Genomic DNA, 22,675 nt, shown 5'->3' with positions numbered 1-22,675 from the left:
CTTACAAATACTGATGGAAAATCCTGACCAAATCCTGATGCAATCCTGAACGTGGACACATACCCTTACCCGTTGGCAACCTTCACGGGTTCCTGGACACCTCTTGGCCTCAGAGGTGCCCCATACACAATGTCTCTCTCTGACCCCGGTCAGTATCACACGGATCCCTTTCCGTTACCTGTTGGTGCCGCACAGGTTTCTCGGATACCTCTCCTCCACAGAGGTATCCTTCAGACGTTTCTCACTCTGACCCCGGTCAGTACAACACGGATCTCCATCCGTCCCACACACTGGCATGTGCTAGGTTCAGAGCCCTGCCATGTGCTCTTCAGGAATCCTATTCTCCAGGACTTCCAACACTGCTTCCAGGACCGTCCGGCATATACCATTCAGGTCCACACTCCAAGACCATGTGACCAGACCTCAGTCACATTATATAGTACTAACCACTCCAACAGGTGGGAGTGTGGATGTGTGGCTAGTTTGTCCTGCCCATCTCACACAACTAGCCTAGTAAGTCTCCCTTACCACTATACAAACTCTTGAGGGACTACAGGTCCCAGAACAACATTGCATCAGACTTACCACGCAGACTCCCTCTGCGACACATATCGGCCATTCACAACACTGCCAGTCACTGTTTCACCACGATTATAATGACAAATATGCCTCCATGCATATCCCAAGGAGCACACACAGCGCCCCCTAGCTGCCAAGGGGGTCACTACACCACATACTGCATCAATGCGGTGTGGCATGGAGGCGATCAGCCTGTGGCACTGCTGAGGTGTTATGGAAGCCCAGGTTGCTTTGATAGCAGCCTTCAGCTCGTCTGCATTTTTGGGTCCGGTGTTGCTCATCTTCCTCTTGACAATACCCCATAGATTCTTTATGCGGTTAAAGTCAGGCGGGTTTGCTGGCCAATCAAGCACAGTGATACTGTTGTTTTTAAACCAGGTATTGGTACTTTTGGGCAGTGTGGACAGGTGCCAAGTCCTGCAGGAGAATTAAATTTCCATCTCCAAAAATCTTGTCGGCAGAGGGAAGCATGAAGTTCTCTAAAATTTCCTGGTAGACGGCTGTACTGACTTTGGTCTTGATAAAACACAGTGGATCTACACCAGCAGATGACATGGCTCCTCAAAGCATCACTGATTGTGGAAATTTCACACTAGACCACAAGCGGCTTGGATTGTGTGCCTCTCCACTCTTCCTCCAGACTCTTGGACCTTGATTTCCAAATGAAATACACAATTTACTTTCATCTCAAAACAACACATTGGACCACTGAGAAACAGTACAGTTCTTTTTCTCCTTGGCTCAGGTAAGATGCTTCTGGCGGTGTCTATTGGTCATGAGTGGCTTGACACAAGGAATGCGACACTTGTAGCCCATGTCCTGGATACGTCTGTGTGTGGTGGCTCTTGAAGCAATGACCCCAGCAGCAGTCTACTCCTTGTGAATCTCCCCCAAATTTTTGAATGGTCGTTTCTTAACAATCCTGTCAAGGTTGCGGTTATGCCGGTTGCTTGTGCACCTTTTTCTACCACACTTTTTTCTTTTTTTGCTCAACTTTACATTAATATACCGTATATACTCGAGTATAAGCCGACCCGAGTATAAGCCGACCCCCCTAATTTTGCCACAAAAAACTGGGAAAACTTATTGACTCGAGTATAAGCCTAGGGTGGAAAATGCAGCAGCTACTGGTGAATTTCAAAAATAAAAATAGATGCTCCATACCGTTCATTATGGCCCCATAGATGCTCCACATAAAGCTGTGCCATATATAATGCTCTGCACCGTTCAGTATGGCCCCATAGATGCTCCACATAAAGCTGTGCCATATATAATGCTCTGTACCGTTCATTGTGGTCCCATAGATGCTCCACATAAAGCTGTGCCATATATAATGCTCTGCACCATTCATTATGGCCCCATAGATGCTCCATAGAAAGCTGTGCCATATATAATGCTCTGCACCGTTCATTATGGCCCCATAGATGCTCCATAGAAAGCTGTGCCATATATAATGCTCTGCACCGTTCAGTATGGCCCCATAGATGCTCCACATAAAGCTGTGCCATATATAATGCTCTGCACCGTTCAGTATGGCCCCATAGATGCTCCACAGAAAGCTGTGCCATATATAATGCTCTGCACCGTTCAGTATGGCCCCATAGATGCTCCACAGAAAGCTGTGCCATATATAATGCTCTGCACCGTTCAGTATGGCCCCATAGATGCTCCACAGAAAGCTGTGCCATATATAATGCTCTGCACCGTTCAGTATGGCCCCATAGATGCTCCACAGAAAGCTGTGCAATATATAATGCTGCTGCTGCAATAAAACAAAAAATGACATACTCACCTCTCTTGCTGCCCGCAGCTCCTCAGCGTCCCGTCTCGGCGTCTCTCCGCACTGACTGTTCAGGCAGAGGGCGGCGCGCACACTAGTACGTTATCGCGCCCTCTGACCTGCACAGTCACTGCAAGAGGACGGGAAGACAGAGCGGCGCCCGGCGTGTGGAATGCGGTCAGGTAAATATGACATACTTACCTGCTCCGGCGCGGTCCCTGGCTCCTTATCCCGGACAGCTGGTCTCCGGGTGCCGCAGCCTCTTCCTCTGTCAGCGGTCACCGTTACCGCTCATTAGAGAAATGAATATGCGGCTCCACCCCTATGGGAGTGGAGTCCATATTCATAACTTTAATGAGCGGTCCCACGTGCCCGCTGAACAGGGGAAGAGCTGCGGCACCGAAGACCGTGGGATGGGCAGGGGGAGCGCCAGGAGCGCCGGGACTAGGTGAGTATATGACAGACCTCTCTCCCCCTCACCTGCCGACCCCACCGCCGAACATGACTCGAGTATAAGCCGAGAGGGGCACTTTCAGCCCAAAAATTTGGGCTGAAAATCTCGGCTTATACTCGAGTATATACGGTACTTGGATACAGTGCTCTGTGAACAGCCAGCTTCTTTAGCAGGGACCTTTTGTGGCTTACCCTCCTTGTAGAGTGTGTCAATGACTGCCTTATGGACATCTGTCAAGTTAGCAGTCTTCCCCATGATTGTGGAACCTACTGGAACAGACTGATGGACCTTTTTAAACACTTAGGAAGCCTTTCTACGTGTTTTGTTAATTATTCTAAGTTACTGAGATAATGACTTTTGGTTTTCATTGGCTGTAAGCCATCAACATTAACAGACATAAACACTTAAAATAGATCACTCTGTTTGTAATGACTCTATATAATATGTGAATTTCACTTTTTGTATTGAAGAACTGAAATAAATTAACTTTTTGATGATATTCTAATTTTGTGAGAAGAACGTGTGTGTGTGTGTGTGTGTGTGTGTGTGTGTGTGTGTGTGTGTGTGTGTGTGTGTGTGTGTGTGTGTGTGTGTGTGTGTGTGTGTGTGTGTATGTGTGTGTGTGTGTGTGTGTGTGTGTGTTATTTATAGCACCATCAATTCCATGGTGCTGTACATGAGACCGGGTTGTATCAAAATACAAATATCACTAACAGTAAACAAAAACTAACAATGGCAGACTGATACAGAGGGGAGAGGACCATGCCTTTGCGGGTTTACATTCTACAGGATTGTGGGGAAGGAGACAGTAGGTCGGGGGTTGCAGTAGCTCCGATGGTGTTGAGGTGGCCGTGTGGTCATTACAGGTTGTAAGCTTCTTTGAAGACATGGGTTTTCAGGTTCCGTTTGAAGGATCCAAATGTGGTGGATAACCGGACGTGTTGTGGCACAGAATTCCAGATGATGGGGGATATTCGGGAGAAGTCTTGGAGGTTATTGGGTGAGGAGTGAATAAGCGTGGAGGAGAGACGGAGGTCTTGCGAGGATCGGAGATTACGTGAGGGAAGATATTGACAGATTAGTTTAAAAATATACAGAGGAGAAAGGTTATGGATGGCTTTGTAGGTCAGTGTTAGGGCTCATACTCACATGCGAGAAACTCGGATGAGTCTCGCACGTCAATACCCGGCACTGCACCCGGCACTCAGGAGCGGAGCATGCGGCTGCATGTTCCTGAGTGCCGAGTGCAGTGCCGGGTATTGATGTGCGAGACTCATCTGAGTTTCTCGCATGTGAGTATTAGCCCTTAGTAGTTTAAATTGGTTACGCTGGGAAATTGGGAGCCAGTGAAGGGATTTGCAAGAGAAGCAGGAGTGTATCAAGGAGAAAGATTAATTAGTCGGGCAGCAGAGTTAAGGACAGACAGGAGGGGTGTGAGAGTGTTAGAAGGTAGGCCACAGAGGAGGATGTTGCAGTAGTCGAGGCGGGAGATGATTAGGGCATGCACACGCATTTTGGCAGAGTGAGGATAGAGGAAAGGACGGATTATGGAGATATTTTTGAGCTGGAGGCAACAGGAGGTTGCGAGAGCTTGGATGTGCGGTTTCAAGGACAGGGCAGAGTCAAAGGTTACTGAGGCAGCGGATTTTGGGGACAGGGGACAGTGTGAGGTCATTTATTTTGATGGATAGATCAGGTAGGGAAGATATGCGAGATGGAGGAAAGATAATTAGTTCAGATTTGTCCACATTGAGCTTAAGGAAGCAAGAGGAGAAGAAGGAGGATATGGCTGATAGATTCTCTGGGACTCTGGAGAGCAGAGATGTGACATCTGGGCCAGAGAAGTAGACCTGAATGTCATCAGCATACAGATGGTACTGGAAGCCATAGGAGCTTATGAGTTTTCCCAGGCCGAATGTATAGATTGAGAAGAGTAAAGGTCCTAGGACAGAGCCTTGAGGGACACCAACAGAGAGGGGGCGAGATGAAGAGGTAGTATGGGAGTAGGAAACGCTAAATGTGCGGTTGGTAAGGTATGAGGAGATCCAAGATAGGGCAAGGTCTTTGACACCAAAGGAAGAGAGGATCTGTAGTAGAAGGCAGTGGTCAACTGTGTCGAAGGCAGAGGACAGGTCTAGAAGGAGGAATAAAGACAATTGTCTATTAGCTTTGGCTGTAAGTCGTTAGTAATTTTGGTCAGGGCAGTCTCAGTAGAGTGGTGGCGACGGAAGCCAGATTGTAGGTTGTCGAAGAGAGAGTTAGATGCAAAGTGAGAGGGAAGTTCAGCATGGACGTGCTGCTCAAGGAGTTTGGAAGCAAATGGGAGCAAAAGATATGGGGTCATAGCTGGACATAGCGCTTGGGTCAAGGGATGGCTTTTTGAGGATAGGTGTGATTGTGGCATGTTTGAAAGCAGAGGGGAAGGTACCAGAAGTTAGTGATAGTATACCCATCTCTTCAACCTATCTATATATAGTAATTTTTTTCCATTTTAAAAATTACAAAAAGGAAGATGGGTCGATGCAAAAGGTTTGTCACCCTTGGAAATTTGTGTGCTCAGATAACTTTGACCTAGGTTTCACACCTTGTTCACATTCATTGTTAGGAAAGGCCAGGTGATGAAAATTTCCTAGCTTTCTAAAAACCCAGCCTCCTCTAACATTATGGCCAAAAAGCAGCCATGGGTTCTTCTGATCACCTGCCTAGCACTCTGAAAATTAAAATGGTGGAGCCCCACAAACCTGGAGAAGGCGGTAAGAAGATAGGAAACTGTTTTTAAGTTGCCCTTTCCTCAGATCGAAATATAATTAAGAAATGGCAATTAACAGGATCAGTGGAGGACAAGATAAATTTCAGTGAGAGCTGCTCATAACACTGCTAGAGAGGCAAATCAGAACCCCCTATTTGACTTCAAAAGACCTTCAGAAAGATTTAGCAGACTCTGGAGTAGTGCTACATTGTTTTACTCTGCAGACACACCTGCACAAATATGGCCTTCATGGAAGAGTCATCAGAAGAAAACTTCTCCTGCGTCCTCACCATAAAATTCAGCATCAGAAGTATGCAAAAGAACATCTAAACAAGAAACTGTAAAAAGAAAAAAAGTCAAGCGCACAATCAGCACCGCTCACCTGTGTTCACACCTCCACATAGCAGCTAAAGTCCTGGTACCACAACTTATGGGGTGCTCGTGAAAAAAGCAAAACAGTCCTTGTAAATGTATAGAAATTGGAGAAACGAGCACTCACCATAGGTACAAACGAAATCTGTCTTTATTGTGGCTTCATGCGTAAAAACAGCAAGGCAGTACAGAGAGAACCTTCGGTTCCTAACAGACGACGATCGTTTCGCTCAACTGAGCTTCAACGGGTCCCGTTGAAGCTCAGTTGAGCGAAACGATCGTCGTCTGTTAGGAACCGAAGGTTCTCTCTGTACTGCCTTGCTGTTTTTACGCATGAAGCCACAATAAAGACAGATTTCGTTTGTACCTATGGTGAGAACATCTAAACAAGCCTGCTGGACTTTGGAAATAAGTCCTGTGGACCGACTAGGTTAAAATAGATGTAGGATAGCTGCGGAGACACCATCACGTGTTTCTCAACGCAAGCAGTGAATAGCCAGACCTTTCCCCGGGAAGGAACAACCACGGGAAGGGCAGCATCCAATAAAGGAAAACATCCAATACAGGAAAACCACCTATGCCAAGCATGGTATCCATCCACAGACAGCTGTTTCGGGGTGTTTGCCCCTCATCAGTGTGGAGTAGGAATCTGGCTATTAGGAGCAGTGCTTGGCATAGGTGGTTTTCCTGTATTGGATGTTTTCCTTTATTGGATGCTGCCCTTCCCGTGGTTGTTCCTTCCCGGGGAAAGGTCTGGCTATTCACTGCTTGCGTTGAGAAACACGTGATGGTGTCTCCCCAGCTATCCTACATGCATTTGCATATTTCCCATAAGGGATGGGGGCAGTGTTCTGGATAACTGCGTTGAGAAACACGTGATGGTGTCTCCGCGGTGTTGGATGTTTTGGTCTCCACGAGGCCAATCATCTGTTCCTTCACAGCCTTTTACTAGGCACTGCTCCTAATAGCCAGATTCCTACTCCACACTGATGAGGGGCAAACACCCCGAAACAGCTGTCTGTGGATGGATACCATGCTTGGCATAGGTGGTTTTCCTGTATTGGGTGTTTTCCTTTATTGGATGCTGCCCTTCCCGTGGTTGTTCCTTCCCGGGGAAAGGTCTGGCTATTCACTGCTTGCGTTGAGAAACACGTGATGGTGTCTCCGCAGCTATCCTACATGCATTTGCATATTTCCCATAAGGGATGGGGGCAGTGTTCTGGATCACTGCGTTGAGAAACACGTGATGGTGTCTCCGCGGTGTTGGATGTTTTGGTCTCCAAGAGGCCAATCATCTGTTCCTTCATAGGTTAAAATAGAACTCTTTGGCCACAATGATCAAAGCTATGTGTGGAGAAAAAGGGCACAACATTTCAGGAAAAAAACATCTCGCCAACCATTAAGTTTAATCAATCATGCTTTGGGGTTGTGTTGCAGCCAATGACAAAAGGAACATTTCACGGGTAGAGGGAAGAATGAATTCAATGAAATTTCAGCAAATTCTTGATGTAAACATAACACCATCTGTAAAAAAGCTGAAGTTGAAAAGAGGAGGACTTCTACAAATGGATAATGATCCTAAACACAAGTCAAAATCCACAATAGACTACCTCAAAAGGCGCAAGCTGAAAGTTTTACAATGGCTCTTACAGTCCCGTGATCTGAACATCATTGAAAATTTGTGGCTAAACCTCAAAATAGCAGCGCATACAAGATGACCCAGGAATATCACGGATTGAAGATGAAAATCCCTCAAACAAAAAATTAAAATACTCTTGTCTGGCTACAAAAAGAGTTAGCAAGCTGTGTCATACCGTAGTTAGGTGACAGTCTAAACTGCTGGAATTATATTCCCTCTGATATATTTTTTGTGATTTCACCAGCCAGTTTTTTACAATTTACCGTAATTTTATTAGGGATTTTATTTCTCTGGTCTGTTGTGATCCCTTATATAGGGGGTCACTTGACTTTATCTATAAATTACACCATAATGTGATTATCATACCTCCTTAGTATATCAGTTTATATGTTTATTTATCTACTAGTCAGGATCCAGTGGCGCCCCTATACAAGGTACTATGTATTTGTAAGGCTAGGTTCACATTGCGTTAGGTTAATCCGTTTAGCGCTAGCGGATTGCGCTAACGCAATGTATTTGTAGGGGTCACGTTTAGGGGTCGCGCTAACGTCCCCGCTCTCGCAGATCCCCGATCTGTGAGAGCGGGGAACGGACCTCGGGCACGCCGCGGATGCTGCAAGCAGCGTCCCAGGCGCGCCACAAAAGAACAGCACATCGCTAGCGCGAGCCGAAAAAGGCACGCGCTAGCGATGCGCTTCAGGCAGAAACAACATTGCTGTCAATGGGTGCGCTAACGGACCCGTTGCACGGCGTTAATTGCGACATTTTCGCCGTGCAACGCTGTCCGTTAGCGATCACCCAATAACGCAATGTGAACCTAGCCTAAGTGTTTTTATATTTAGTTTCTAATGAAGATTTATTGATTTTAGCATTATGGTTCTCTTCTTTACTCAGTCTGATTACCTGTGGCCCAAGCTTGTTTTTTTTTTTTACTTTTTCAGTTAATAACCATCCAGGGTGCCCAAACTTTTGCATCGGCCCATTTTCCTTTTTGGAATTTTTAAAATGTAAAGATCAAAATATTTCATCTTCAACTTGCTTAATTGTTCAGAAAAACAGTAATTTTGACTAAACTTTTACATGCTACTGTATATATGTCTGTAGCTCTTTCAAAGACAAGTCCATGCATATGTTTTACTAACCAGTCCGCTCCGCCGTTACTGTGAATTAATAAGCAAATGTGGCTGAAGAGCTATTAGTAGATCTGACACCTCTGCCACTCCAGCTCTATTCCCTGCCAGCGCCACCTCCTCCTACTTTACTGACAGCCTCGATGCTGTGACATCAGTCAAAGGAGCAGTCCATCATGAAGGAAGAGGCTGCACTGGGCGGGTAATAGAGCTGGAGTGACAAAGGCTTTAGATCTACAAATAGTCCTCCAGCCTCATTTGTATATTACTATGGTCGCTGAATTCTCAGTAACGGAGGAGCGGGCTGATCATGTAAAGGTATTGCTGGACTTGTTTTTGAATAAATATCATCACACTTTTAGGTTTCTCCAAAGCTTGTGGGGCACTCCTACTACAACCCTCAGCAGAGGTCCTTCATGCCCACTGCATGATTACTTCTGCTTTCCACTGCCCTTTAAAACAGACATGCAGACACTGTGTGAAAAAAAATCACCTTATTTAGAAAAAAGCAGAACTATTCAATGAGACAAATGCTGCAGGATGGAATATTCTAAAAGATTATTAAAAGTGATGTTTTTTTCTCTAAATATACCTTTACAAAAAGATGGAAAAAGGAACATACTGGGTAAGAAAAAAAAATAGCGCCACACTTGTCCTGGGGTTGTGTTTGGTATTGCAGCTCAGTTACACTGAAGTAAATGGTGCTGAACTGGATACCACACACAACTTGTGGCAGGGCCAAGACAAGGAGTAGGCAGGGTATACACCTACCTACCGGAAGGGGGTGCACTTTAAAAATAAAAAATGGTAAATGCCTGAGGCTGTCCGGCACCTTCTTCCAGCCACAGACATTCAGCACAGTGACGGCCGATGCACAGGTACGAAGGTGAGCGATGTCAGTCACTGACAACGCTCACCCCTCACTCTGCCTACGGCACGGCCATCGATCAATCCCTGCACTCAATTGTATTCGCATCTGTAAGACGGTAATACAATTGGTGTGTGAGTCACCCGCTACAGGAGCTACAATCTCCCCTGCTCTGCCGGGATCTCCAGCAAGACTTCCGGCCCGCAATTTGTTGGGAGATGGAGCATGCAGGGGACGTTGGATGACGCAGTGGCGGAGGTGGTGGACAGGAGCCGGGATTAGGCGAGTAAAACATTTTTCTTTAAATTCTCATATTAAGGTTCAGGGGGGAGGAGAATAAAATGAGGGGATGTACACATGGGGAAATATACTGAGGGGCTGTGCAGATGGGGGGAATAAAATGAGGGGCTATGTAAATGGGGCAGAATAAACTGAAGGACTGTGCAGATGGGGGAAATAAAATGAGAGAATGTGCAGTGTGGGGCAATAAAATGAGGGGTTGTGCCGAGGGAGGAGTAAAATGAGGGGCTGTGTAGGGGGGGGGGGGGGAGGAGAGTGAATAAGATGTGATATCGTGTCACGGAGCATGCAATGAGATGCAGTGGGGGGGCATGAAATGCAGGGCTGTGCGGGGAGACAGCAAAGTATGGGGAGCTGTGGTGGTGACCATACTGTATATGGGTCTGTGGAGGTCATTATACTGGGAGCAGTTGTGACTATGCAGGATGTGAGGCTGTGGTGAATATCATACTGTTTGGGCTGCTGTTTGTGGGCCATAATACTCTATGGGGTACTGTGGGGGGCATCATAGCGTGCATGGAGGCTGTTTTGGACATTATACTACTGTAATTTTGAGGGTTTGTGGTGTACATCATACTATATAAGGGGGGCTGTGGTGGTGACCATACTATATATTGGCAGCTTGTTGTTGATATCATTACTGTGTAGGGTGGGCACTGTGAGGAGTGGTTACAGTTTGGAAAATGCAGCGTGGTGGGCAGTATGAAGGCATAGTGTGAAGAGGGGCACAGAATGGATATGGCGAGGGGATAGTGTGAAATGGAGGCACAATATGGAGAGGGGTTAGCATGGCAGGGGTACAGTGTGGAGATATAGAAAGTGTAATGGAAAATTAGAGAGGGTACAGCTATGGAATAGGCCATGGTTCTTAAGGGCGGATGGTGTGGCGGTTATAGCTGATAATGGCAGACAGTGTGGAGGTCATACATCGTAAGAGGCTTATTTAGGTCATACTATGAACAGATATTTTTATGCAGAGTACATTTTAACAACTCTTATTTTTGAGGGTACTGTGTCAGGATGTGCTGCAAAACACCAGAGAAGGGGGAGGGTGATTTGAACTTTTATATTTTTTTGTTATCTTTTTAATATTTTTTAAAATATATTCTTTTGTACTTTTTGCATGCTTCAATAGTCTCCAGGGGAGACTAGAGGCTACACTTGTCCGATCGGCTCTGCTACATACAGGCGATGATCAGATCGCCTGTATGTAGCAGAATTGCTGACTTGATATGAGCGTCGACCACCGGACGGTGCTCATAGCAATCCAGCAGTGACAACCATAGAGGTCTGCAGGAAACATCTGGTTGTCATGCCAACCCATCGGTGACCCGCGATCACGTGACGGGGGTCACCGATGGGCGGATTTCCGGAGTGATTGCCGGAAGCGCATGTTAAATGTCACTGTCAAGAGTTTGACAGTGGTATTTAATGGGTTAATAGCCGCGGGTGGATCACGATTCCACCTGGAGCTGTTCTGGGCACATGTCAGCTGTTTAAATAGCTGACATGTGCTGGGAAAGATGTGGACTCACCGCCGTAGCCCACATCAAAGGGAAGGAGTCCAACATCGGCGTACATTTAAGCCCGATGTCAGAAAGGGGTTAAGGACATACTGAGACTTTTAGGGTTGTAGGTTCATGCAATACAATTGTTTATGGTGTTGACTTGATAGTACAATTGATTTTTGTACTAAACTTGGTTCTTGTATTCAAGTACTCTTGGTTCTGGTCATGTATTAATGTACTGATGGTGGGTCTGTTAATGTATTCATGTACTGATGGTCGTTCTGGTGACATATTCATGTACCGAAAGTGGTTCCGGTGACATTCATGTACCGTTGGTGGTTCTGGTGACGTGTTTATTTACTGATGTTTCTTATGCCATATTTATGGACTATTGATGGCTCTGGTGCTCTAATTATGTACCGATGATGATTTTGGCTTTGCATAATATACTGATGTTGGTTCTAGTGATGAATTATCACCAGAACAACCATCACTACATGAATATGTCACTAGAACCGGTCGCATGACGGACGCAAAAAACATCAGACATATCCCTTTATTGATAAAGAGGGGGGGGGGGAATGTTTATTTTCAACTAGAGTATCTGCCAAATGGTAGACACCTTATCTGAAACCAAACGGTCTCGATTATAGTTAGGCTTTATTAGTTTCCATAACTCTCCTTGTGTTCTACATTTAAAATATAGAACGTCAGGGATGAATATCGCTATTTTTCCACTGCATTGTGTAAATGATCAGCAAAAAATGATTGATTCTATATTTAACTTTAAAATTACACTCCCTGTTAAATCACATTCCTAAAGTACACCACTTTTTTAACTTTTGATGACTTTTTTGTGAAAAAAGAAAAAATTCTAGTGGAAGTGTTCATCACAGTTTTCTAAATAAGCATCGGAGGGGAAGGGGGAGGTGCATTTGGGGTCCTGTTACCTTAGTCTCACAGTGAACTCACAGAGCTGAACTGCGGAGAACTCATTGACTTTTGTCACGGTGCTGCGGTCACCGCACTTCAGTGGATATGCTGGGAATGCAGCCTCAGTGACCGGCGGTAACATCGATGGATTACGGCATGGGACAGAACGATGGACAGGTGAAGGATATGATTGTTTTTTATTTTTGTTTTATTACAGGAGACAAGAGCTTCAATGGAATGGGTGTTAGGTGAGTATAACTGTGTTTGTTATTTTTAAATAAAAAAGGAAAACTGTGCTTTGTTTTTATTATTCTGGTTGTGTGTTTATTTACAATATAACTATAGGATTAGTAATGGATAGGTGTCTCATAGACGCCTCTCCATTACTAAGCTGTGGGCTTGATGTCACCTGACAATACAAAGGTGACATCAACCCCACAAATATGAACCCCACTTGCCACCGCCACAGTGGGAAGAGCTGGGCAAAGCACTAAAATTGGCGGCTCTAATAGAGGCGCCTTTTCTGGGTGGCTGCGGGCTGCTATTTTGATGTTGAGAGGGCCAATATCCATGGCCCCTTACCAGCCTGAGAATATCAGACCCCAGTTGTCTGCTTTAGCTTGGCTGACTGTCAAAAATGGGGGCAACCCTATGCCGCTTTTTTAAATTGTTTATTTAAATAATTAAAAAATACAGCATGGTGACCCCTCTATTCTTGATAACCAGACTTGTTAAAGCTGACAGCTGAGGGTTGCAGCCTACAGCTTTCCGTTTTCTGGTTATCAACAATACAGGGGAACCCAGAGTCCTTTTTTATTATTATTTAGCTATTTATAGCGCAGGCTGAAGAATACTTTCATCAGCTGCCACCTGCTCCCGCTGGTAACAGTTGAATACAACTCTGAACATTGTCCCCTGCTAGCCCTGATCGTAGCATGAGCAGGGCAGAATGATGAGAGCAGTCTTCAGCACCCAGCGCTGGGGATCAGCGTGAACAGTACCGCTGCTTCCCAGGTGCCGGTACGAGTCACACTGATGACACACGAATGGCATCCGTGTGTCATCAGTGTGCACGATGTTTTGCAGCTCGTGCTGCTGTTGAAAAACAGACATGTCAGCATATTTTGCCCATGGACACACGGTCCGTGGAAACACATTACCATGTGCACAGACCAATTCAATTAAATGGGACTACGTGTGTACGTGTCTCCGATACGTGTGAAAACTGTCACCACACGTAACGGAGATACTGATGTCTGAAAGAGGCCTAAAACATCATGTTTGAGACCCCTGGTTTGCACGAAATAAAAAGAGTAAAAAAAAGCTAAAGGGCAGGAGATTTCTACAAACCCCATTCATTTAGCCAGAACTGTAAGATGCTGTTTATTTAGCATAGCAAAAATGCACCAAAAACTCATTGTTTAACCGCACAGTCCATACACAGACCATTCATTTCAGCTATCTGAACCCACCTCAGACAAATCCACTGTGGACTTAGAGGAGAACCTGCAGCAGAAATCACGTGCCGAGACAGTCCCACGGAATCTGTAACCAGCAGTCATGGCCTAACAGGTCGCCATATATGTGTGGGGGCAGTGGCGTAACTTGAAACTCATGGGCCCCGATGCGAAAGCTCCAACTGGGCCCCAAAATATTTTAAATCTTTAAAAGCAATAGTCTTTTTATATAGGCCAAAGGGAATTTTAGGGCCCCCTAGGCTACAGGGCCCGGGTGCGATTGCAACCCCTGCACCTGTTGTAGTTACACCCATGTGTGGGGGTCACAATGTCCTCTGGCCACCTTCTGGGTCATAGCAAGGTAGGTGCAATGTGGGATATCAGGGTGAGAAGTTCTTCTAGGGGGGAACATCTGCCTGATACGGGGCCATGGCATTACCGTGGCAATCAAAAGGGGAAGATATTTACATAACAAAATACATTAAAAAAATGCAAAAATATAAATAATAATTTCTAGGTCTCTGAAACACTAAACCTTAATAAAGTTTTCAGGCAATTAAAAATCCATATATCTATATTAGGAATGCACAGACTTCTGCCTCTGTCCTAATTAAGTGATGAGATAGAAAAATATGGGATAGATATAGATAGATATGGGTTAGATCAGACCTGGGCAAAGTGCAGCCCGCGGGCCACATCCGGCCCTCTGGCTGTCTCAGTCTGGCCCGCGGATCAAGACAGCCGTGGGGCTGAAAACCTGAGGGCCACACCGCACTCGCTCGCTGTCTCCACCAGTCGGCATTGAAGGAGGAGGGGCCTTCGGAGACAGCAGCAGAAGCAGGGTGCCTGGGAACAGGACTGAGGTGAGTATGTGGTGTTTTTTTTTTTTTTTTTCATGTGTATGAACATGGGGATTCTATGGGGTGAACATGGAAATTCTATGGAAGTGAACATGGGGATTCTATGGAAGTGAACATGGGGATTCTATGGGGATGACATGCAGCGCATGGGGAGGCTATGGGGGTGTCACGCTGCACACGGGGAGGCTATGGGGGTGACACGCTGCATATGGTGAGGCTATGGGAAGGCAGTATACTGTCATGCAATATATGGGGAGGCTGTGTGAGTCCTAATTCAGTATGTGGAGAGACTCTGGGGCTCATGCTGTATATAAGAAGGCTGTGTGGGGCTAATGCAGTTTATGGGGAAACTGGGACTCATGCAGTGCATGGGGAGGCTGTGTGGGGCTCATGCTGTACATGGGGAGGCTGTGTGGGGCTCATGCTGTATATAGGAAGGCTGTGTGGGGCTCATGCTGTATATAGGGAGGCTGTGTGGGGCTCATGCTGTATATAGGGAGGCTGTGTGGGGCTCATGCCATATATAGAGAGGCTGTGTGGGGCTCATGCTCTATAGAAGGGGCTGTGGGGGGTTCAAAGATATATAGGGGGGGTGTCAGCATACTTAATTATGCTCAATATTAAGTGATAATATTAATTTATTAATATTAATTGTAAGTAGAATTAATTTCAAGCTATTAGTTTGGCCCTCCACAACAGTCATTGTCTCTCATGTGGCCCCTCGGGAAAATTAATTGCCCACCCCTGGGATGGATGGATAGATAGATAGATAGATAGATAGATAGATAGATAGATAGATAGATATGGGATCGTTAGATAGATAAGGGGGGCACGCGTGTGGGGTCAGGCACGCGCATTTCTGCGGCAGAGCATTGCGCGGCTGGGCATACAGACGCCGCGGTTGTTTCGGCGGCCGGGAATTGACATCCATCTCCTCTCTTCATGCGGGTGCAGACATCTCTGCTGCTCGCTGTTGTCTGCCGCCTATCATCCTGCAACCTTCCCCTTTGGTGGTGCAGGCATCTCTGCTGCTCGCTGTTGTCTGCCGCCTATCATCCTGCAACCTTGCCTTTAATGTGCCTGTTGAATGTTAGCTAAATTCACTTGTTGCATTGTATTACTTAGGCTACTTTCACACTAGCGTTTTTCGGCGGACATCGCAATGCGTCGTTTAGGAGAAAAAACGCATCCTGCAAAATTGTCTGCAGGATGCGTTTTTTCCCCATAGACGTACATTACCGATGCATTGCGACGCAGTGCCACACGTTGCAACCGTCATGCGTCGTTTGCATCGTGTTTTGGCGCACCGCCGCCACAAAAAAAACGTTACATGTAACTTTTTTTGTGCGTCGGGACCGCCATTTTCGACCGCGCATGCGCGGCCGAAACTCAGCCCCCTCCTCCCTGGACCTTGCAATGGGGCAGCGGAAGCGTCGTAAGACTGCTTCCGCTGCCAACATCGGGCATTTTCTTCACAGTATGCGTCGGTACGTCGGGCCGACGCTAGTGTGAAAGCAGCCTTACTGCTGTACATCCATGCTGGGGTCACAGGAGATATTATCGTGTTCAAGGTGTTAGAGCATATGGTTGCAGCCAGGCTCAGTGCCTTTGATCATGTAACCTCCCCTGGGGTGTTGGCCAATTGCTAATGTATCCTAAATAAGGACCCACAATCCCTCTCACCTGATCCTTTACTCAGTCCTATAAATTTAGTAGCATCTTAAGGGGAGCACATGTGTGGAGTCAGGCACGCGCATTTCTGCAGCAAAGCATTGCGCAGCTAAGCATACAGACGCCACAGTTATTTCAACGGCAGATAGTCATGGCAGGAGTCAGGACCCCACTCTATGATCTGTCTCTTTTGGGTATGTCTTCTGAGTAAGCACTTCTTATTACTTGGACCTAGCTTTTCTATTAACCCATCTTAAGGCCCCGTCACACATAGCGATTTACCAACGATCACGACCAGCGATACCACCTGGCCGTGATCGTTGGTAAGTCGTTGTGTGGTCGCTGGGGAGCTGTCACACAGACCGCTCTCTCCAGCGACCAACGATCAGGGGAACGACTTCGGCATCGTTGAAACTGTCTTCAACGATGCCGAAGTCCCCCTGCAGCACCCGGGTAACCAGGGTAAACATCGGGTTACTAAGCGCAGGGCCACGCTTAGTAACCCGATGTTTACCCTGGTTACCAGCGTAAATGTAAAAAAAAAAAAAACAGTACATACTCACCATCTGATGTCCGTCAGGTCCCTTGCCGTCTGCTTCCTGCTCTGACTGACTGCCGCCGTACAGTGAGAGCAGAGCGCAGCGGTGACGTCACTGCTGTGCTCTCACTGTACGGCGGCTCAGTCAGAGCAGGAAGCAGACGGCAAAGGACCTGACGGACATCAGATGGTGAGTATGTACTGTTTGTTTTTTTTTACATTTACGCTGGTAACCAGGGTAAGCATAGGGTTACTAAGCGCGGCCCTGCGCTTAGTAACCCGATGTTTACCCTGGTTACCAGTGAAGACATCGCTGGATCGGTGTCACACACACCGATTCAGCGATGTCAGCGGGACCTCAACAACCAAAAAAAGGTCCAGGCCATTCCGACACAACCAGCGATCTCGCAGCAGGGGCCTGGTCGCTGGTACGTGTCACACATAGCGAGATCGCTACTGAGGTCGCTGTTGCGTCGCAAAACTTGTGACTCAGCAGCGATCTCGCTAGCGATCTCGCTATGTGTGACGGGGCCTTTACTCCTTCACCATGATTACATATGCCCTTACAGTGTTTGCTCCACTAATCCTCTCTCTCCTTCGCTATCACAAACCCCAGCACTCTCTAACCTAGTAATCATCTCCCCTTCCCTCTTACCTCCCCACCTGTCCTCCTCTGCTGACCTGCTCCTCAACCTCAAATCTGTCCTAAGAAAACATAAAACAAGTCGGCCACTCTCTTTCTCTCTCTCTGCTTCTCCTCACTGCTGGAGACATATCTCCCATCCCTGGACCACCACATCTCATACCTCCCATTACTATTCCCTCCTATCGCTCCCTATCCAACATGAACTACCGCAATCTTTCCAACATAAAACCCATGCCCCTGACGCCCACCCCCCTGCTCCCTCTCTCTGGAGCACTCTGGAATGCCCGCTCAATCTGCAATAAGCTTCATGTGATTCACAACCTTTTTCTCTCCCTCAATCTTGCCTTCCTTGGCCTCACAGAAACATGGCTAACACCCTCTGACACCGCCTCCACTGCTGCGCTGTGTTACGGAGGCCTCCACTTCACCCACACTCCTCGACCCGGCAACAAACATAGTGGAGGAGTGAGTCTTCTCCTTTCTTCAAACTGCACCTTTAACCCAATCCCGCCTCTTCCCTCCCTTATCCTCCCCTCTTTTGAAGTCCATTCTGTCTGAATCTACTCTCCCTCCAACCTCCAAGTGGCCGTCATATACCGACGTCCAGGCCCAGCCACTGCCTTTATTGACCAATTCTCCACCTGGCTTCTTCACTTTCTCTCTGCTAACATTCCCATCATCATGGGTGACTTCAACATCCCCACTGATACCCTTCAGTCAACAGCCTCCAAACTTCTGTCCCTTACCTCATCCTTTGGACTTACTCAACGGTCCTCCGCAGCCACCCACACAGACGGACATACACTAGACCTGGTATTCACCCGTCTCTGCTCTCTATCTAACTTCACCACCTCCCCTCTCCCTCTATCCGACCACCATCTGCTCACCTTCTCATCCCTGTCCTCCTCACTGGTCATCCATGTCCAGCAACATGCGCACCCCCGCAGAAACCTTGCACACCTAGACACCCACACACTCTCTGACTCCATCCTACCACTGGCATCCATATCCTCACTCCACAACACAGATACTGCTTTCTACAATGCCACTCTCGCATCAGCTATTGACACGGTTGCCCCTCTCGTCCATGGCAGAGTGCGACGTATCAATAGACAACCTTGGCACAATAACACCACTAAAAAGCTCCGTCAAGTGTCCAGGGTTGCGGAGCGGCGTTGGAAGAAAACACACTCGCAAGATGACTTCACTGTATTCAAACAAGCAACACTCGCTTTTAAATCTGCTCTCACCTCTGCTAAAATGGCCTACTTCACAACCCTCGTATCTTCCCTATCCTACAACCCCAAACAGTTATTCAAAACCTTTAACTCCCTCCTCCTCCCCCCACTGCCGAGGACTTTGCCACACACTTTAAAAATAAGATCGACCAGACAAGGCAAGTCTTTATTGTTCAACCACTACAACCCCTTTGTATACCAGACCAATGCCCAAATCCCATAACCTCCCTATCCAACATCACTGAAGGGGGGCTTAACTGTCTCCTCTCCAAATCGCACCTCACCACATGTGCGCTCGACCCCATTCCATCCCACCTCCTGCCCAACCTCACCACCACACTTATCCCATCCCTAACCCATCTGTTCAACCTATCACTAACTTCTGGCACCTTCCCTTCTGCGTTCAAACATGCCACAATCAAGCCTATCCTTAAAAAGCCAACCCTCGATCCAACTGCTATGTCCAGCTATCGCCCAATATCGCTGCTCCCATTCGCTTCCAAACTCCTGGAGCAGCACGTCCACGCTGAACTTTCCTCCCACCTCTCATCTAACTTGTTGTTCGACAATCTACAATCTGGTTTCTGCCCCCATCACTCAACTGAGACTGCCCTGACCAAAATCACTAACGACCTACTTACCGCCAAAGCTACTGGACAATACTCTGTACTCCTCCTTCTAGACCTGTCCTCTGCTTTCGACACAGTTGACCACTGCCTCCTACTACAGATCCTCTCCTCCTTTGGCATCAAAGACCTCGCCCTATCCTGGATCGCCTCGTACCTTTCCAACCGCACATTCAGCGTCTCCCACTCCCACACTACCTCCTCATCCCACCCTCTCTCTGTTGGAGTCCCCCAAGGCTCTGTTCTAGGACCCCTACTCTTCTCAATCCATACACTTGGCTTGGGACAACTCATACAGTCCCATGGATTCCAGTACCACCTCTATGCTGATGACACTCAGATCTACCTCTCTGGCCCAGACGTCACCGCTCTGCTGTCCAGAATCCCAGAGTGCCTATCAGCCATATCCTCCTTCTTCTCCTCTCGCTTCCTCAAACTCAATGTGGACAAATCTGAACTCATCATCTTTCCTCCATCCCACAGATCTTCCTTACCTGACCTATCTATCGCAATCAATGACATCATGCTTTTCCCCGTACCGGAAGTCCGCTGCCTCAGAGTAACCTCCGACTCTGCCCTGTCCTTCAAACCGCACATCCAAGCTCTGTCCACCTCCTGTCGCCTCCAGCTCAAAAATATCTCCAGAATCCGTCCTTTCCTCAACCTTCAATCTACTAAAATGCTTGTGCATGGCCTCATCATCTCCCGCCTTGACTACTGCAACATCCTTTTCTGCGGCCTCCCTGCTAACACCCTTGCACCTCTCCAGTCCATCCTTAACTCTGCTGCCCGACTAATTCATCTCTCTCCTTGCTACTCCTTCGCTTCCCCCCTCTGAAAATCTCTTCACTGGCTCCCATTCCCTCAGCGTATCCAGTTCAAATTACTAATACTAACGTACAAAGCAATCCATAACCTTTGTCCTCCATATATCCCTGAACTAATCTCCCGATATCTTCCCTCACATAATCTCCGATCCTCCCAAGACCTCCTTCTCTCCTCCTCGCTTATTCGCTCCTCACCCAATCGCCTCCTCTGGAATTCTCTGCCCCAACACGTCCGACTATCAACCACATTCGGATCCTTCAGACGAAACCTGAAAACCCATCTCTTCAGGAAAGCCTACAGCCTGCACTGACCCCGCTGCCTTCTCATCACTACCGAAGCTGCCGCCTCACCAACACCGGAGCTCCTGCAACCCCCAACCTACTGTCTCCTTCCCCATAATCTTGCAGAATGTAAGCCCGCAAGGGCAGGGACCTCGCCCCTCTGTATCAGTCTGTCATTGTTAGTTTGTTTACTGTAAGTAATATCTGTAACTTGTATGTAACCCCTCCTCATGTACAGCACCATGGAATCAATGGTGCTATATAAATAAATAATAATAATAGATAGATATGGGATGGATAGATAGATAGATATGGGATAGATACAGTTATGGCCAAAAGTATTGACACCCCTGCAATTCTGTCAGATAATACTCAGTTTCTTCCTGAAAATGATTGCAAACACAAATTCTTTGGTATTATTATCTTCATTTAATTTGTCTTAAATGAAAAAACACAAAAGAGAATGAAGCAAAAAGCAAAACATTGATCATTTCACACAAAACTCCAAAAATGGGCCAGACAAAAGTATTGGCACCCTCAGCCTAATACTTGGTTGCACAACCTTTAGCCAAAATAACTGCGACCAACCGCTTCCGGTAACCATCAATAAGTTTCTTGCAATGCTCTGCTGGAATTTTAGACCATTCTTCTTTGGCAAACTGCTCCAGGACCCTGAAATTTGAAGGGTGCCTTCTCCACACTGCCATTTTTAGATCTCTCCACAGGTGTTCTATGGGATTCAGGTCTGGACTCATTGCTGGCCACCTTAGAAGTCTCCAGTGCTTTCTCTCAAACCATTTTCTAGTGCTTTTTGAAGTTTGTTTTGGGTCATTGTCCTGCTGGAAGACCCATGACCTCTGAGGGAGACCCAGCTTTCTCACACTGGGCCCTACATTATGCAGCAAAATTTGTTGGTAGTCTTCAGACTTCATAATGCCATGCACACGGTCAAGCAGTCCAGTGCCAGAGGCAGCAAAGCAACCCCAAAACATCAGGGAACCTCCGCCATGTTTGACTGTAGGGACCGTGTTCTTTTCTTTGAATGTCTCTTTTTTTCTCCTGTAAACTATGTTGATGCCTTTGCCCAAAAAGCTCTACTTTTGTCACTTCTGACCAGAGAACATTCTTCCAAAACGTTTTAGGCTTTTTCAGTTAAGTTTTGGCAAACTCCAGTCTGGCTTTTTTATGTCTCGGGGTAAGAAGTGGGGTCTTCCTGGGTCTCCTACCATACAGTCCCTTTTCATTCAGACGCCGACGGATAGTACGGGTTGACACTGTTGTACCCTCGGACTGCAGGGCAGCTTGAACTTGTTTGGATGTTAGTCGAGGTTCTTTATCCAACATCAGCACAATCTTGCGTTGAAATCTCTTGTCAATTTTTCTTTTCCGTCCACATGTAGGGAGGTTAGCCACAGTGCCATGGGCTTTAAACTTCTTGATGACACTGCGCACGGTAGACACAGGAGCATTCAGGTCTTTGGAGATGGACTTGTAGCCTTGAGATTGCTCATGCTTCCTCACAATTTGGTTTCTCAAGTCCTCAGACAGTTCTTTGGTCTTTCTTTTCTCCATGCTCAATGTGGTACACACAAGGACACAGGACAGAGGTTGAGTCAACTTTAATCCATGTCAACTGGCTGCAAGTGTGATTTAGTTATTGCCAACACCTGTTAGGTGCCACAGGTAAGTTACAGGTGCTGTTAATTACACAAATTAGAGAAGCATCACATGATTTTTATGTTTGGTGTGGAATTATATCCAATTTGGCTTTAGGACAATTCTTTTTGTGTTTTTTCATTTAAGACAAATTAAATGATGATAATAATAACAAAGAATTTGGGTTTGCAATCATTTTCAGGAAGAAACTGGGTATTATCTGACAGAATTGCAGGGGTGTCAATACTTTTGGCCATGACTGTAGATAGATAGATAGATAGATAGATAGATAGTTAGATATGGGATGATATTAGATAGATATAGATAGATAGATAGATAGATAGATAGATAGATAGATAGATAGATAGATAGATAGGGGATGATATTAGATAGATAGATTACACAGATAACACGCCATCACCGATACCTGAGGTTGTCCATGCTGGCAGCTTTCAGGTTGTCCCACTACTACCGGCGTCCTGCAGGTGTCGCAATCTCTTGTGCCTCTAGCTCCCGCTCTATGGTCCTCTGACGTCATCACAAGCACGACTTGCCAGTCGTG

General features: G+C 46.6%; 1 protein-coding gene across 3 annotated transcripts in view; it reads right to left on the bottom strand.

Annotated features, from left to right (window-relative positions):
* Nucleotides 1-22,673, bottom strand: part of LIMD2 (LIM domain containing 2) — a 72,008-nt gene extending 49,335 nt beyond the window's left edge. For 2 of the 3 annotated variants that reach the window (XM_077252758.1, XM_077252764.1), the window contains exon 1: nucleotides 22,541-22,673. The gene's annotated coding sequence lies outside the window, so the exon portion shown is untranslated. The remainder of the gene's footprint in view (nucleotides 1-22,540) is intronic. The other variant, XM_077252767.1, reaches the window with a different exon arrangement.
* Between the last annotated feature and the right edge of the window lie 2 nt (nucleotides 22,674-22,675).

The sequence above is a fragment of the Ranitomeya variabilis genome, chromosome 4 (assembly GCF_051348905.1).
Source record: "Ranitomeya variabilis isolate aRanVar5 chromosome 4, aRanVar5.hap1, whole genome shotgun sequence".
Classification (NCBI taxonomy): Eukaryota; Metazoa; Chordata; class Amphibia; order Anura; family Dendrobatidae; genus Ranitomeya; species Ranitomeya variabilis.
The sequence above is the reverse complement of the archived record's forward strand: the minus strand, read 5'-3'. Positions and strand labels throughout refer to the sequence as shown.